This window comes from Lissotriton helveticus, chromosome 6 (assembly GCF_964261635.1).
Source record: "Lissotriton helveticus chromosome 6, aLisHel1.1, whole genome shotgun sequence".
Classification (NCBI taxonomy): domain Eukaryota; kingdom Metazoa; phylum Chordata; class Amphibia; order Caudata; family Salamandridae; genus Lissotriton; species Lissotriton helveticus.
The window spans coordinates 1,088,025,082-1,088,041,983 of record NC_136067.1 but is presented as its reverse complement, the minus strand read 5'-3'; the positions used below and the strand labels follow the sequence as shown (position 1 = coordinate 1,088,041,983).

Sequence of the window (16,902 nt, the reverse complement as noted above, 5' to 3'; positions counted from 1 at the left end):
GCATCTTGCCCTGCTACCTTCTTCCCCACTCAGCCACGATCGGCCACGACCTCTCTATTAGGGTGGAGGGTGAACATTTCTTGGACCTCAGAAACTTAGGGATGTAGACCCAATATGTCCTCCAAGCGCCTAGAGACCTGGTGCCCAATCTGGCATGGTGTTTTTCAGCATACCCGACCAATCTGGTTGCAAGGCAGATTTTAACAGTACTGCTGAAAAGGGACTCCCAGGCATCCCTGAGGCCATCATTTGCATAGGCCCTGCCCTTCTCTTTATCCTGCTTCCCACAAAGCAACTCATCACTAGCAGCAGTATAGATTTGGAGGTGGTGAAGAATAATGACAGGGAGGCTGAAAAAGAGAAAGAAAAGTCCCCGAAGTCCTGCAGGCTTCATTGTAAAATGCTGCTGGACATAGAGCGCACCTTCTTTACTGCAAGGCAAATACATTAAAAATGTTGAGGAGAGACAATTTAAAAATACATATTACATGACACAGGACTGGAACCTGCTTTATTATTTCAATAAGTCTTGAAAACAAAGAAGATTTCTCTCCTAAAAGCTGTTAAAAATATGGAACGCTTCACGAATTTGCGTGTCATCCTTGCGCAGGGGCCATGCTAATCTTCTCTGTATCGTTGCAATTTTAGTATATGTGCTGGCGAAGCGAGCACACTTTATTGATGAACTGACAATGTTTATAAACTCTCTAAATCTACAGTCTCTAGACATAGGGTGGCCTGTCAGAGATGCTCAGATGGCCAGTAAGCATTCAAATCTGAGCCAATGGGCAAAAATGTATGAAGAGTAGCAATCCATTATTCTTCACTGCATTCGTGGTCCAAGACTTCACACACCGTAAGTATGTAGATTATGCAAGGGTTGCAAAGGCTCATGGTTTGGGCTACAGACAAGGAGCATTGTGACATCACGCTGCCTGTGGAACTTTGATATTAAAGGCGAAACAGCTGCACAGTAGGTTAGGTGAAGTGCTCTGAGTGTGGAAAGGCAGCATGCTTGGGTCCCTGGACAAGGTGAGCCTACGACAAGGTGTCTGAATTTTAACCCGTATTGTAATATTAAACTCCTTTTTGTTGTACCCGCCTACGTACTAAGGAGTTCACAAGCTCAGCCCCACACAGACCTGGGGCTGATTATGTTAACGCAGACTATTTAAGAAACTGAGCCTGATCTAAAAGATTTTCTTGGATCAAGGACCATTTTGCCTACCTTTTAGGTCCTTCCTTCTCCTAAAGTCCTTTGTACAACTTAGGAAAACCTCACAGAACAGACTTTCATGAGGTCAGATGGGTTTCCTTGTACCTTCACACACACACACACGCTTTCTAGCCCTCTTAAGGACAAAAAGATGGGTGTGAATACATAGGGCCAGTGGCGCAATGGATAACGCGTCTGACTACGGATCAGAAGATTGTAGGTTTGACTCCTATCTGGCTTGGAAGGGTTGTTGGTCTCTTTTTCATTATGTTCCTGTGGTATTTTTATTTACCTCAGACTTGTTGTAGGTTCAATATTCTCCAGCAGGACTCATCCAGCAGTTGTTCCACGGTAGAGCTGCAGTAATAGGACCACGGCTAGTTAAACGTTTCCCATTTGCTGCTGGACTCTACGTGACGGCCGTCACGTGGTGGTGCTGCTTTTGAATTTCAACATGGGTCCCTGATTCTCTTAACTACATAAAAAAGCTTGTTGACAAAAGTGTGTGTGCGCGAGGGTCTGTGGACGCAGGCAGGTGTGTGCAATTGAATGCTTACCCATTTACATTTGTGAGAGGGACAAACCAACTCCTTGTGGGCTGCAGGCTTACAACTGGTAGCCCCAGTAGCCAGGCAGAACCACAGTTAAGGAGAGAGAGGAAGTTGGTCCATTGTCGTGTATTTCTATAGGTTCTGAATCAATCCCCCTATTCCTGACCCTATTCTGGTTAAACTAACTATCTAGTTAACTAACAGTCAGCCCATGAGGCAAGAAATCCCCCATGATGCAGATACCGTTATCTGACGCAGTCACACTACGGCACAGGAACGTGTTATCTGATTAGGTCATAACGCTTGAGATCTAATTAGACAAGCGACATTCCTCCAGCCCCTGATAAGGCATACGACGTTCTCATAACAAATCAAACCTATGACAACCTGGATAATCCGTGCGGCCATTGTTTTGATTTCACAGAGAACTTTTGCAAAAGAATGTGCTAACGAGCAAGTCGTATGACATCTTTATTGACGTACCTATGTCCATCCTTACGTCAATCTCGGCACCTTTAAGGTATAAATATTGCCGACCTTGCCCTATGCAAACACACGCGTGGTGACAAGACGGAGCAGCCATACTTGCCGAAGCCGAGAGCAGAAGCAGACCCCGCTGGCAGCAGCCCCACCTTCCTGACGCGCTGAGAGACGCGCTGCTATCTCAAGCCGAGAGACCCAGCACCGGCGCTTCCGGGTAGCCCTCGCAGGCAGCCTGGAATATCGAGAGCAGAGAAAGAGATACCATTCCTCATTCATCCTAACTTCCAGGTACAGAACTGAATAACCCCTCACAGAGAATTCTTTAGTTATTCACTTGGCAAAAACAAACTTAACTTAAACTGTAACTTTCTATTCCCGCCCACGCATTAGACTTAGGTCAGGTACACGGGGTAGGCGTATTTAGAAACACCAGTTGAGTACGTTTAGTCAAATGTATATGTGTATGTAAATATATTTTAATCATTTTAAACATCATATGGCTCAGAAACCATATCAACGTTTTTACAGTATTATTTTATACTATTGCTTTTAATGTATGCACTTTACTTAACTATAAGTATTGCAATAATATCGATCCATTTCTCTTGTACGAGAAAAGAGACTGATCAATAAATAACATCTTTTATTGAACACGGCCGTCTCTTCCTTTTCTCTACATTCTGATGAGACTAAGAATGCACGTACTGACTGAGTAAAATAATTGCCTTGTGCTCACACGACTCTTGAGATTGACTCTTGATTAGGGGAGAGCAAAGTTGTCATGTTCTATGGTTGTCAGAAACTAAATCCCTTCTTGTCTAATCAGGGAAGTTAATTCCTTCCTTGAACATTCGAGAAAGTTTCTAGCGAACTCTGAGCTTAGCTGGCAAACCCAAAAATTAAGTCTAGTATCGACAGTAGTAGACCTAGTTAACGTCTGGTCTAGGCCTTTACTGCTGTAGGTACTATTCCAATGCGCAGAGCCTATTGGGAAAATAGGAGCTACACTACATGGCGCCCAACGTGTTTGGAAAGGGCGATAAAACTAACGTAAGACATTTAGAGTAACTCAGTCGTGCTTTCTCACTCAGACCCCTTTTCCCAAATACTCCAAAGACGTCTGGAGTGGGTGAAAGGTTATATCCTCCAAAACCTCGCAGGAGGGAACTCCTATGTATGGTTTTTGGTCAAGTCAACGTTGAAGGATAAAACAGTTCCAGAATATTGTGCATCTAATCTCTGTTTCCATAAAGAAACCTGATCTGCAAATAAACATAATACCATCCTGTCTGTAAAATGGGAGACAGTGATGAAGAAAGAGAAGCAATTAGATTAGCTACTGAAATAGCAGATGCTGATGCTACCATGCAAACAGCAGACCCGGATATAATACTCATCCAGGTCGCCAAAAGGAGATCTATAACCTTAAAACTTATAGAAAATGGACTGACACCTAGAGGTGGCACAGTCATATTCGTAATTGAGGCACACGAATATCGGCAGACAGAGGTATACTATACATGGATACATTTTCCAGCAGCAAATGCTGTAACAAAGTACTTCCACTATTACAAAGTAGAGGAACCTCCTGACATTTACACTCCTTTCGAGGAGGTGGAAGTACCACTCAAATTCCAAGAGCATTTGCTCTTATTTGATGGCGCCCTAATACATAACAATCACATTACAAGGCTCGGTCCTTTAGGAAGACCAGGAGCAACGTGGCCGGTCCTAGCCGGATACACACCACATCCAGACATCGATAGGATGCCTGCAGCTGAATTATTAACACAGCTGAAACAATTACTAAAAATTCATAGACAATTAGTTCAGTATGTAATGCGGACTTCAACAATTCAGCCAGCGATTAAACTACCACAGCTGACCCCACACCAGGGGAACACAAATAAAATTACACCACAGAACATCCAATCCTGCCTAGGTAAGGTTCCAGCTAAACGGGAACAAATACCATTCTGGTTGGCACAGAAAATTACCCAAATAGAGGCGGTGTTTCCTGACACCACCCCGCTGGAAAAACACAGGATTCTGACTATATGTCTCCCAATGGGAATCGCACCACACATTGAGGACTGTGACACTTGGGGTACAGTCTTTGCTTCCATCTACACAAAAATGCACGGTGTTCCATCCATTTCGGTAATACCAGATGTGCTAAAACAAATTCAAGATGAATACGGTCCAGAACCTGCTTTAACTCTTGGTATGAAATTACTGAAAGACTTCAAGCAGGTCTCGGCTATATTACTAGCCAACATAAAAGGTGAAGCAGCGAACGTGGCGATCCGCCAGAGGTTAAAAGAGACAGATATAGCAGACCAACCAGCTGAAATTGCCAGAATCATAGAAAAATCCTATGAAGAACTAGGCAGAGATAGTCTAGGTGGAATACCAGTAAAACCGCAACTGACTACAAGTCCAGAAAAAATGTTTTTTAACAATAATAATAATTCACCAAAAAAGAACTGGGATGGAAACAAACAATCCAATCCTAAAGAAAAGAAATTCCAGTCCAGAGGAAGGTCTCCTAGGCGAAGAGAGAAATCTCCAACCCCGAGACAAAGGTCACCCCAGAGTGACCCCTCTGGGAATAGATATAACCTTAGAAATAGGGATAATATTAAAAAACCTGATAGATATCAAGACATTGATACACGTCCCTCTCAATCTTTTCAGAATTCCTCGCAGAAATCGGAAAGAAGAGGACGATCAGAAGAGCACGCCAAGTCCAAAGACAAGGAACCTGCTCAACTGAAAAAGAAATTACAATTTCCAAAAAAGAAGGTAGCCAGTATCAAGGTAGTTAACAATGCCGAGAATACTGAGGACACAACTGAAAAACGGAGAGTGGGCTCAGACAATGCTAGACAGCGCAGCAGAGGTGAGCATAGCTCGCAAAGTCCTTATGAATCATCTGGAGACAGTGGACACGAATGAATACCTTCAAGTGGAAACTGCAGATACCAGAGTTAGCAAGCCCCACAAGATATACGAGATAACATTACGTATAGAGGGAGATAAGACTAGGAAAATAAGGGGACTATTTTGGGATAACCTATCCAAGGGCTATGACATCCTTCTAGCTGAAAAAGACTGGCCACCAGAGTTTGTCAGGGAGTGCCCTCATGGCGAAGAAGTAATTATGCCTGCCTTCTCGAATCAAATACCGATTCATAAAAAATACACACTTGCTAGAAAGTGGGCAGTGGCCTTAGCACCTGCTTTATATAAAAATCATGTAGGATGGGATGAGGATTCTCCTCCTCACAAAATCCAGTTAAAATCACAACCTACTGCACAAAGGCAGTACCCAATTAAGCAAGAAGCTAAAAAACAAGTAAATGAAATACTAGACCAGCTAGAATACCAGGGGGTGATTGAAACTTGCACCTCACAAATGAACAATCCTTTGTTTCCGGTCTCCAAACCAGACAATTCATACCGTCTAGTTTTGGATTACCGACACCTTAACACATGTTGCAAAACCTTTGCAGTGCAAAACTCACACAGTGCTGCACTAATGAATAACATAGTGCGCAAAAAATACAAAACAACCCTGGACATCTCCAATGGATTCTTTTGTCAAAACATAGCACCGGAGAGCAGATATTTAACTGCATTCTCAGTAAATGGCACTCAAAAACAATTCTGTTGGTTAGCCCAGGGGTGCAAGAACAGCCCAGGGGTATTCTCAGCGAGAGTAACAGAATTACTACAACTATATGATGATGAAGCATTATCTTATGTCGATGACATTTACTTAACAGATGATGACTTGGAGACTCACTTGAAAAGGGTGAACACCATAATACTTGGGTTCGCTGCAGAGGGTTACAAATTCAACTTTAAAAAGTCCAGAATTGCTCATTTAACAGTCCTATACGTAGGATATGAATTATCAAGTATAGCCTGGTTGACAATTTTCGAAAGAACTAGAAGAATTAAAAAATCTAAAATATGAAAAGACGTATCCTCTGCCAATCGACATTCTGCCTCTACGACATTACGCCTGTGTAATCTATACAGACGGACATGCTCAACCCTCCGTTTGGGGAGAACAAGCATACAACCCCACATGTGAGATTACAAAAGAAGTGTGGCGCGGAGGTAAATTAAAACCTCTATTAACAAAATCACACTCAGTAGAAACTAATTCAGAACTACAAACTGAAATAATAGCTTTGAAAATGGCGCTAGATAATGCGGATCGCGAATTCCCGACACTTATAGTATCAGATTCATATTACTGCGTCAAAGCATATAACAAGGATTTGCAGACATGGATTGAGAATGGTTACAAAGATGACACAGATGCACCAATAAAGCAGAGACTACTCTGGGAACAAGTAGCTCTTTTGAAAAAAGAACTACCAAAGACTCACGTGACTCACTCACTGAGTCATCAACGTGATGGCGTTCACGTTGTGGGGAATTCATTGGCTGAAGCAGCCGCAGCGGCAGCCACTAAATCGGCTCCCGTAGATCGAAAAAAGCGTACATTAAAATACATTGACGGTGAAACATTGCTGGCGGTGAACACGTCATCAAACGGCGACTGCTCAGCACTACCGATCAACTATCCACTCAATTATACATACATAATCGATGCAAACTCCGTCCCTTTTGCTCGAATCCCTGGAGTGGGGGATAGAGTGATTCCAAACATGGACAGGAGAAACTTGTTAATCGCAGACGCACACATGGGCGAGGGTCACAGACACCTTAAATTAAAAGATTCTCTGGAAGAATTACAATCACGGTACTGGTGGCCAGGCATGAGCCTGCACTACACCATGTTTGTAAAAAACTGCCCAAACTGCAACAGAGATCGCAGAGGGGAGAGAAGCAGTTTAATACCTCGTCGAATCAAGGCAGATAATATTACCAGCAAAAAGAATGGCTTGCGATTAACATATACAGGCTAGTTTCCACTTATAATGTAGATCCACAGCACTCGGCTGACGTCCGTACTATTATACAAGATTTGCGAGTCTAAATGGCATATACGCTAAGAGCATGCTACGTTCGACCATTTCTCTCACTCAGGCAAACCAGACTGGGGGGGAAACATGGCCAAATGAGCACAGCCCAGCGGGAATCTTCTCACTTCCTTCCTGAGGGTATGGGATGGTGTAAAGAAAAAACCAAGGCAGAAAGCAATCTATAATAGAAAGGATATTAGGTTCGGGAGCTGGGTGGGTCAAACATCTAATAAGTGTCCAACGTAGTCTAAATAACTTGCCAAGAAATTCTCTGAAGGGATTCAGTCCGTACGAATTATTATTCGGAACTAGGATGTTGATCTCTGACCTTGATAGTCAGACTTCAGTGGTAATAGAAAAAACCTTTGATGTCAAAGACCGTTTGGCTATTTTGCAGGACTTAAACAAAACAAGAAAAGACCTGAGCAACATACAGTTGAAACAACAGCCAACAACCACTGAAGAATCACCACCTGTCCCAGCAAGACCTGTCTGGATTCCAAAAGTCGGGGATCTAGTCAGGGAGAAGATCGCGGTAAAGAAGGAATTTGGGCCTTCTTACAGAAAAGCAGTTCCTGTCTTGTCTGTCAACGGGACAAGATCAGTTGTACTACCGCCACTTGCTGGAAAAAAGGAGAACCGAGTTGTATCCATCGACCTGGTAAAACCACAACATGTGGCCGATAACAAACGGTAGGCCAAGTGGACTCCCAATAAGTAGCAGAACACCAAGGTTTGCTACCAGTACAGAGGTCCTATCAAAGAGGCTCATCACATTCGAAACGCCTACAGAAGAACAACAAGGACTATGCAACAATGCAATAGAACTAAGACCTCTGAAAACCCAAATAAAAACATTTAGCAGAGACACACCAATCTACAATGAAGTTCCAAGTGAAAATGCAAGAAACAAAAATCCTGAACCAATTGGAACAATTGACAGAACTGCATCTGGTTACTTCATCAACTTCGATGATTCCTCTGAAGGTTTCAGCGAACAAAAGACACAGCCATCATCAAAATCCTTTAAAGACAAAGCTAAGGAACTTTTGAAACAACTGAAAGAAACATATCTGGTTTCTCCATGGATTGAATTTTGGGTGGGTTTTGGTGCATTTATCCTCATACTTTGGCTCATCATGGTATTTACTTTGGGACGCTTCATTGAGGGAAAATATGCTAAAATGGACACAGCAAGTCAGAACATCAACTTGGTCCTCAAACCACACACATCTTCACACGTCGAGAAAAGAGAACTTTCTTCAGAACTTTCTTCAGCCAACTTCACAGCAATTCCAATACCTGGTGGGGTAGCCTGGGACAACACTGACTATGAAATTTATGGTCCGGTCGAGATCCTGAAATATCCACACCAAATCAAGATCTCCTTGAGTGACTTTGCAAAACCAAACTCATTTGCTGATGATTGGGACTTTGAAAGTATAAACAATATGATGTCTGACTTAGTAATGTCTGCTAAATTTACAAAACATGATTATTTGCAAGGTTCTACAAATTATGATAGTATGTATTGCTACAACCATTATGGTAACAGTTTTTTGCATAAATCTGCACAACCAAGAAATGTTTTAAATTATAATCAATGGGAACATTGTGCTACACCTCCAAAAGGGAGCTCTAGAACCGTTTATGACAAATATTCATACTTTCAAGGTTTTAACACTAGTAATGCTGAAACATTTTATTATAAATTGTCAAACAAGACAGGGATGAAAACCATGATACCGAACACAAAATTGATATATTCAGATATATTCTTTGAAAAAATGAATACTTTTGGATTTGATTATTGGGACAAAAATGTTGATTTGAAAAGTGTTTGGGGTACAAAAGAATGGCAAGTACAGGGTTTAGAAGCTTTGTTTAGAGCCTGCATGATCCCAGAACAAATGATATTTTTAAATGACACTGTTCAACAAACCACCTGTCTTGGCTTAGCCAAAATCAAAGATTTAAATAACCCGTCTATTCCAAAGCCAACAATGTTTAGCAATAGCTCTGAAACAGATGAAGAAATAGACATAAACCATATACTTAACCAAAACAGAACACATCCTGATTGGAAACAATGGTTGATCTGGCCCACAGATACAAATAACTGTCAAGATAGATTCCTGAATAAAACACAGGGTTTCAAAATGACCAGGCCAGACCCTAGATATCCCCAAAGACATCACCCAGGGATAATAACAACCTACAGTGTGGGCAAATTATGCCTTCAATGGCTACAAACTTCCACACTGCCTGAAATTAAGCAACACCTAACTTTACTTACTGATGGTGCTGACTTGCGTGATTTCATACTGGGACCACGCAAACAGCGTCAAAAGCGTTTCATAGCAGCCTCTGTATATGCAGCATACAATGAGGCCTGGAAGGTTACTCAAATTGAAACAGCAGAGAGAATACGTGAAATTGATCGTATTAATTTGGAAAAATCACTTTCTGTAGTGGACAATGGGTTAATGACTCTGTCCTCCAGAATATTTTCATTGGACAGCATTGTGTCTTCAGCAATCGATATATTATCGCAAGACTTACTATTATTACAACATGGTCAGTCACAATTGCGTTCTATTGTACAGCTTGGCTGGACGTTACAAAATCTGCGTTCAGGCTATGTGCCTTGGCGTTTAATCAACACAACGTCACTATTCCAAATCTTTAACCTTACTGATAGACAAATCGGTATGGCGCAGAAGGGTGCTGATTATACAATCTTGAGCATTGAAAAACTAGAAAGATTACCGTTGACAATGTCAGAACGACCTGTCAGTGAATGGATAATCCACGGAATCATAAATATTCCAATCTCAACCTTCAGGTTTCAATACTGCCAAAAATATATACAGGCTGGCATGTACGAGAAATTGGGAAAGGGGTACCTTAAAACAACTTGGACCCTGCCCTATTCACATGCATGTGTCAGTAATAAAGGACAGAAAGTGTTTCTTAGTGGCAACAATTGTGCTATGTCACTAAGCGGCACACTTCTGTGTAACGGTATTAGTTTGCACGGAGCCTGTGAAGGGAATTCATACAACCTTTCATGTCACCAGCAAGGCGCACCTACAACTGAAATAGAACCATTCTTTCAAAGACTCTATAATGGGAGTTACATTCTTATTGTAGACCGCAGATGTTGTAGTCTTAAGCCCGGGACTCCTTATCTCGTCACTACGACGGCGAAGGTCAAGTGCTGTGGACGTTCTTTATTCCCCAGCTCCTTTCCAGACAGGGAGGCGAGGGCATGGCCCAGTTTGAAAATTACTTCTATTCGAATAGACACTTTAAGCAGAATGAAAACAGTGCTTCTTCAGACGCCTACAAGGCTCACGTCATCTAAAGAAACGTATGATCTACAAGTCGCAAGGACGACTGCAGAGATACATACATTATTATCAACCAATTCCCCCGTACATTTCGCGGAAATCCTGAGCGAAATCTTAAATATTTCTGATACCACTGGGGTCTCAAAGGTATTTAAGACAGTATTTTCGATGGCATTAACACCATTCAAAGCCATACTGGGTATTTTTCCAGATTTCGTCCATTCGATTTTTGGCGGACTTCCCCTGATCCTGGGACTAATTGCAGGAATCCTATTCCTAGTCCTTATTTTTCGTTATGGCAACCCATGTCACAGATCAAACTCTCGCGACAATGGAAGATACGATCCTAGCCATTGGATACCGGGACCGGATATCAAAAATCCTGGGACTCTCCCGGCTTAGAGACCTAAACATGACTTGGTTTCTATCATTTTGACCAATGTGGCAAAGGTGTGTTTTACCTGTACTAAGGTGTCTGCTATGCGGAGAAGAATGCGTGTTAGACACCTGTCTGACGCTACAATCGGATGCGCCGGTGGATGCAGATACACTGCTGGTTCCTACCAAGGTTCACGCTTTGTGCTGCCCTCAAAGGCTGCCAATCCTGATGACGGCATTCCTGGAATCTTCACCACTGCGATTGAAGAGTAGTGAAGTTCAAGATGAAAGCAACATCGAACAGGTACGACCTTCTGTCAGCAATGCAAATCAGAATGTCAATGCAGACAATCATGCGCATGAATGCATGGTTACACCTATTTCCGACTTAGTGGAACTTTCCCATGAAGCTGTTGACAGTTTTTTCGAAAGCCTGAATGATATGATGTTCTCTCCGGAACAGAAATAGAGACTTTTGAGTAAACTCGCACACGGCGTTCCCTGAATTCGGCCTTCAACTTTTAAAAAAAATAAAGTCACATGAACAATTACAATCCAGTTCACGGACAGCAACTTTTTTCAGCAAGCCCCTTAAAATATTTTTCTATATATTTTTTTCCCGGGACACTGATCTTCTGCTTAAAGTAAGAAACTATTCCTAGAGAACTAAGATTTCTATTTTTAGATACCTTATATAGACTTTAGCTGCCCGCTGGTAGGTTCACAGATATTTTATTATGTGATGAAATGGTCTCGGACTTCCTTTCTGTATAGCTATATTAGGAGCCATTTCATGTGTACTACTCATATACCAAAAAGCAATAATGCATAACAATGCGTGTTTACTTTTGCATTTAATTCATAGCTTAAGTGCATACAATATATATGACTGCAATTTTTCAGTATATTTGAAAATTTCGAAATGCATTTATGTATTTTGGGGTGGTAAGGTATACACTATACTCTATAGTATGTTGTACTATGTTATACTATGCATAGATTAGTAGATATGACCATAGTTAGCGTGGAGTGGGTGTCGTGTATTTCTATAGGTTCTGAATCAATCCCCCTATTCCTGACCCTATTCTGGTTAAACTAACTATCTAGTTAACTAACAGTCAGCCCATGAGGCAAGAAATCCCCCATGATGCAGATACCGTTATCTGACGCAGTCACACTACGGCACAGGAACGTGTTATCTGATTAGGTCATAACGCTTGAGATCTAATTAGACAAGCGACATTCCTCCAGCCCCTGATAAGGCATACGACGTTCTCATAACAAATCAAACCTATGACAACCTGGATAATCCGTGCGGCCATTGTTTTGATTTCACAGAGAACTTTTGCAAAAGAATGTGCTAACGAGCAAGTCGTATGACATCTTTATTGACGTACCTATGTCCATCCTTACGTCAATCTCGGCACCTTTAAGGTATAAATATTGCCGACCTTGCCCTATGCAAACACACGCGTGGTGACAAGACGGAGCAGCCATACTTGCCGAAGCCGAGAGCAGAAGCAGACCCCGCTGGCAGCAGCCCCGCCTTCCTGACGCGCTGAGAGACGCGCTGCTATCTCAAGCCGAGAGACCCAGCACCGGCGCTTCCGGGTAGCCCTCGCAGGCAGCCTGGAATATCGAGAGCAGAGAAAGAGATACCATTCCTCATTCATCCTAACTTCCAGGTACAGAACTGAATAACCCCTCACAGAGAATTCTTTAGTTATTCACTTGGCAAAAACAAACTTAACTTAAACTGTAACTTTCTATTCCCGCCCACGCATTAGACTTAGGTCAGGTACACGGGGTAGGCGTATTTAGAAACACCAGTTGAGTACGTTTAGTCAAATGTATATGTGTATGTAAATATATTTTAATCATTTTAAACATCATATGGCTCAGAAACCATATCAATGTTTTTACAGTATTATTTTATACTATTGCTTTTAATGTATGCACTTTACTTAACTATAAGTATTGCAATAATATCGATCCATTTCTCTTGTACGAGAAAAGAGACTGATCAATAAATAACATCTTTTATTGAACACGCCCGTCTCTTCCTTTTCTCTACATTCTGATGAGACTAAGAATGCACGTACTGACTGAGTAAAATAATTGCCTTGTGCTCACACGACTCTTGAGATTGACTCTTGATTAGGGGAGAGCAAAGTTGTCATGTTCTATGGTTGTCAGAAACTAAATCCCTTCTTGTCTAATCAGGGAAGTTAATTCCTTCCTTGAACATTCGAGAAAGTTTCTAGCGAACTCTGAGCTTAGCTGGCAAACCCAAAAATTAAGTCTAGTATCGACAGTAGTAGACCTAGTTAACGTCTGGTCTAGGCCTTTACTGCTGTAGGTACTATTCCAATGCGCAGAGCCTATTGGGAAAATAGGAGCTACACTACACCATTATTAGAGAAGAACCATGAGCATTTTGCCCTGCTACCTTCTTCCCCTCTCTGCCACGATCGGCCACGACCTCTCTATTAGGGTGGAGGGTGAACATTTCTTGATCCTCAGAAACTGAGGGATGTAGACCCAATATGTCCTCCAAGCGCCTAGAGACCTGGTGCCCAATCTGGCATGGTGTTTTTCAGCATACCGGACCAATCTGGTTGCAAGGCAGATTTTAACAGTACTGCTGAAAAGGGACTCCCAGGCATCCCTGAGGCCATCATTTGCATAGGCCCTGCCCTTCTCTTTATCCTGCTTCCCACAAAGCAACTCATCACTAGTAGCAGTATAGATTTGGAGGTGGTGAAGAATAATGACAGGGAGGCTGAAAAAGAGAAAGAAAAGTCCCAGAAGTCCTGCAGGCTTCCTTGCTAAATGCTGCTGGACATAGAGCGCACCTTCTTTACTGCAAGGCAAATACATTAAAAATGTTGAGGATAGACAATTTAAAAATACATATTACATGACACAGGACTGGAACCTGCTTTATTATTTCAATTAGTCTTGAAAACAAAGAAGATTTCTCTCCTAAAAGCTGTTAAAAATATGGAACGCTTCACGAATATGCGTGTCATCCTTGCGCAGGGGCCATGCTAATCTTCTCTGTATCGTTCCAATTTTAGTATATGTGCTGCCGAAGCGAGCACACTTTATTGATGAACTGACAATGTTTATAAACTCTCTAAATCTACAGTCTCTAGACATAGGGTGGCCTGGCAGAGATGCTCAGATGGCCAGTAAGCATTCAAATCTGAGCCAATGGGCAAAAATGTATGAAGAGTAGCAATCCATTATTCTTCACTGCATTCGTGGTCCAAGACTTCACACACCGTAAGTATGTAGATTATGCAAGGGTTGCAAAGGCTCATGGTTTGGGCTACAGACAAGGAGCATTGTGACATCACGCTGCCTGTGGAACTTTGATATTAAAGGCGAAACAGCTGCACAGTAGGTTAGGTGAAGTGCTCTGAGTGTGGAAAGGCAGCATGCTTGGGTCCCTGGACAAGGTGAGCCTACGACAAGGTGTCTGAATTTTAACCCGTATTGTAATATTAAACTCCTTTTTGTTGTACCCGCCTACTTACTAAGGAGTTCACAAGCTCAGCCCCACACAGACCTGGGGCTGATTATGTTAACGCAGACTATTTAAGAAACTGAGCCTGATCTAAAAGATTTTCTTGGATCAAGGACCATTTTGCCTAGCTTTTAGGTCCTTCCTTCTCCTAAAGTCCTTTGTACAACTTAGGAAAACCTCACAGAACAGACTTTCATGAGGTCAGATGGGTTTCCTTGTACCTTCACACACACACACACGCTTTCTAGCCCTCTTAAGGACAAAAAGATGGCTGTGAATACATAGGGCCAGTGGCGCAATGGATAACGCGTCTGACTACGGATCAGAAGATTGTAGGTTTGACTCCTATCCGGCTCGGAAGGTTTGTAGGTCTCTTTTTCATTATATTCCTGTGGTATTCTTATTTACCTCAGACTTGTTGTAGGTTCAATTCTCCAGCAGGACTCATCCAGCAGTTGTTCCACGGTAGAGCTGCAGTAATAGGACCACGGCTAGTTAAACGTTTCCCATTTGCTGCTGGACTCTACGTGACGGCCGTCACGTGGTGGTGCTGCTTTTGAATTTCAACATGGGTCCCTGATTCTCTTAACTACATAAAAAAGCTTGTTGACAAAAGTGTGTGTGCGCGAGGGTCTGTGGACGCAGGCAGGTGTGTGCAATTGAATGCTTACCCATTTACATTTGTGAGAGGGACAAACCAACTCCTTGTGGGCTGCAGGCTTACAACTGGTAGCCCCAGTAGCCAGGCAGAACCACAGTTAAGGAGAGAGAGGAAGTTGGTCCATTATTAGAGAAGAACCATGAGCATTTTGCCCTGCTACCTTCTTCCCCTCTCAGCCACAATCGGCCACGACCTCTCTATTAGGGTGGAGGGTGAACATTTCTTGGACCTCAGAAACTGAGGGATGTAGACCCAATATGTCCTCCAAGCGCCATAGAGACCTGGTGCCCAATCTGGCATGGTGTTTTTCAGCATACCGGACCAATCTGGTTGCAAGGCAGATTTTAACAGTACTGCTGAAAAGGGACTCCCAGGCATCCCTGAGGCCATCATTTCTCTTTATCCTGCTTCCCACAAAGCAACTCATCACTAGCAGCAGTATAGATTTGGAGGTGGTGAAGAATAATGACAGGGAGGCTGAAAAAGAGAAAGAAAAGTCCCAGAAGTCCTGCAGGCTTCCTTGCTAAATGCTGCTGGACATAGAGCGCACCTTCTTTACTGCAAGGCAAATACATTAAAAATGTTGAGGAGAGACAATTTAAAAATACATATTACATGACACAGGACTGGAACCTGCTTTATTATTTCAATTAGTCTTGAAAACAAAGAAGATTTCTCTCCTAAAAGCTGTTAAAAATATGGAACGCTTCACGAATTTGCGTGTCATCCTTGCGCAGGGGCCATGCTAATCTTCTCTGTATCGTTCCAATTTTAGTATATGTGCTGCCGAAGCGAGCACACTTTATTGATGAACTGACAATGTTTATAAACTCTCTAAATCTACAGTCTCTAGACATAGGGTGGCCTGGCAGAGATGCTCAGATGGCCAGTAAGCATTCAAATCTGAGCCAATGGCCAAAAATGTATGAAGAGTAGCAATCCATTATTCTTCACTGCATTCGTGGTCCAAGACTTCACACACCGTAAGTATGTAGATTATGCAAGGGTTGCAAAGGCTCATGGTTTGGGCTACAGACAAGGAGCATTGTGACATCACGCTGCCTGTGGAACTTTGATATTAAAGGCGAAACAGCTGCACAGTAGGTTAGGTGAAGTGCTCTGAGTGTGGAAAGGCAGCATGCTTGGGTCCCTGGACAAGGTGAGCCTACGACAAGGTGTCTGAATTTTAACCAGTATTGTAATATTAAACTCCTTTTTGTTGTACCCGCCTACTTACTAAGGAGTTCACAAGCTCAGCCCCACACAGACCTGGGGCTGATTATGTTAACGCAGACTATTTAAGAAACTGAGCCTGATCTAAAAGATTTTCTTGGATCAAGGACCATTTTGCCTACCTTTTAGGTCCTTCCTTCTCCTAAAGTCCTTTGTACAACTTAGGAAAACCTCACAGAACAGACTTTCATGAGGTCAGATGGGTTTCCTTGTACCTTCACACACACACACACGCTTTCTAGCCCTCTTAAGGACAAAAAGATGGGTGTGAATACATAGGGCCAGTGGCGCAATGGATAACGCGTCTGACTACGGATCAGAAGATTGTAGGTTTGACTCCTATCCGGCTCGGAAGGTTTGTAGGTCTCTTTTTCATTATGTTCCTGTGGTATTCTTATTTACCTCAGACTTGTTGTAGGGTCAATATTCTCCAGCAGTACTCATCCAGCAGTTGTTCCACGGTAAAGCTGCAGTAATAGGACCACGGCTAGT

At 42.5% G+C, this 16,902-nt stretch overlaps 3 non-coding genes across 3 annotated transcripts; all 3 read right to left on the bottom strand.

Annotated features, from left to right (window-relative positions):
* Positions 1–565: 565 nt before the first annotated feature.
* Positions 566–672, bottom strand: LOC144764933 (U6 spliceosomal RNA). Its single transcript, XR_013596956.1, has one exon. It is a non-coding gene; the product is annotated as a U6 spliceosomal RNA (small nuclear RNA).
* A 13,309-nt stretch (positions 673–13,981) lies between these two features.
* On the bottom strand, positions 13,982–14,088 carry LOC144764577 (U6 spliceosomal RNA). The gene has a single exon (XR_013596630.1). It is a non-coding gene; the product is annotated as a U6 spliceosomal RNA (small nuclear RNA).
* A 1,781-nt stretch (positions 14,089–15,869) lies between these two features.
* Positions 15,870–15,976, bottom strand: LOC144764780 (U6 spliceosomal RNA). The gene has a single exon (XR_013596810.1). It is a non-coding gene; the product is annotated as a U6 spliceosomal RNA (small nuclear RNA).
* Between the last annotated feature and the right edge of the window lie 926 nt (positions 15,977–16,902).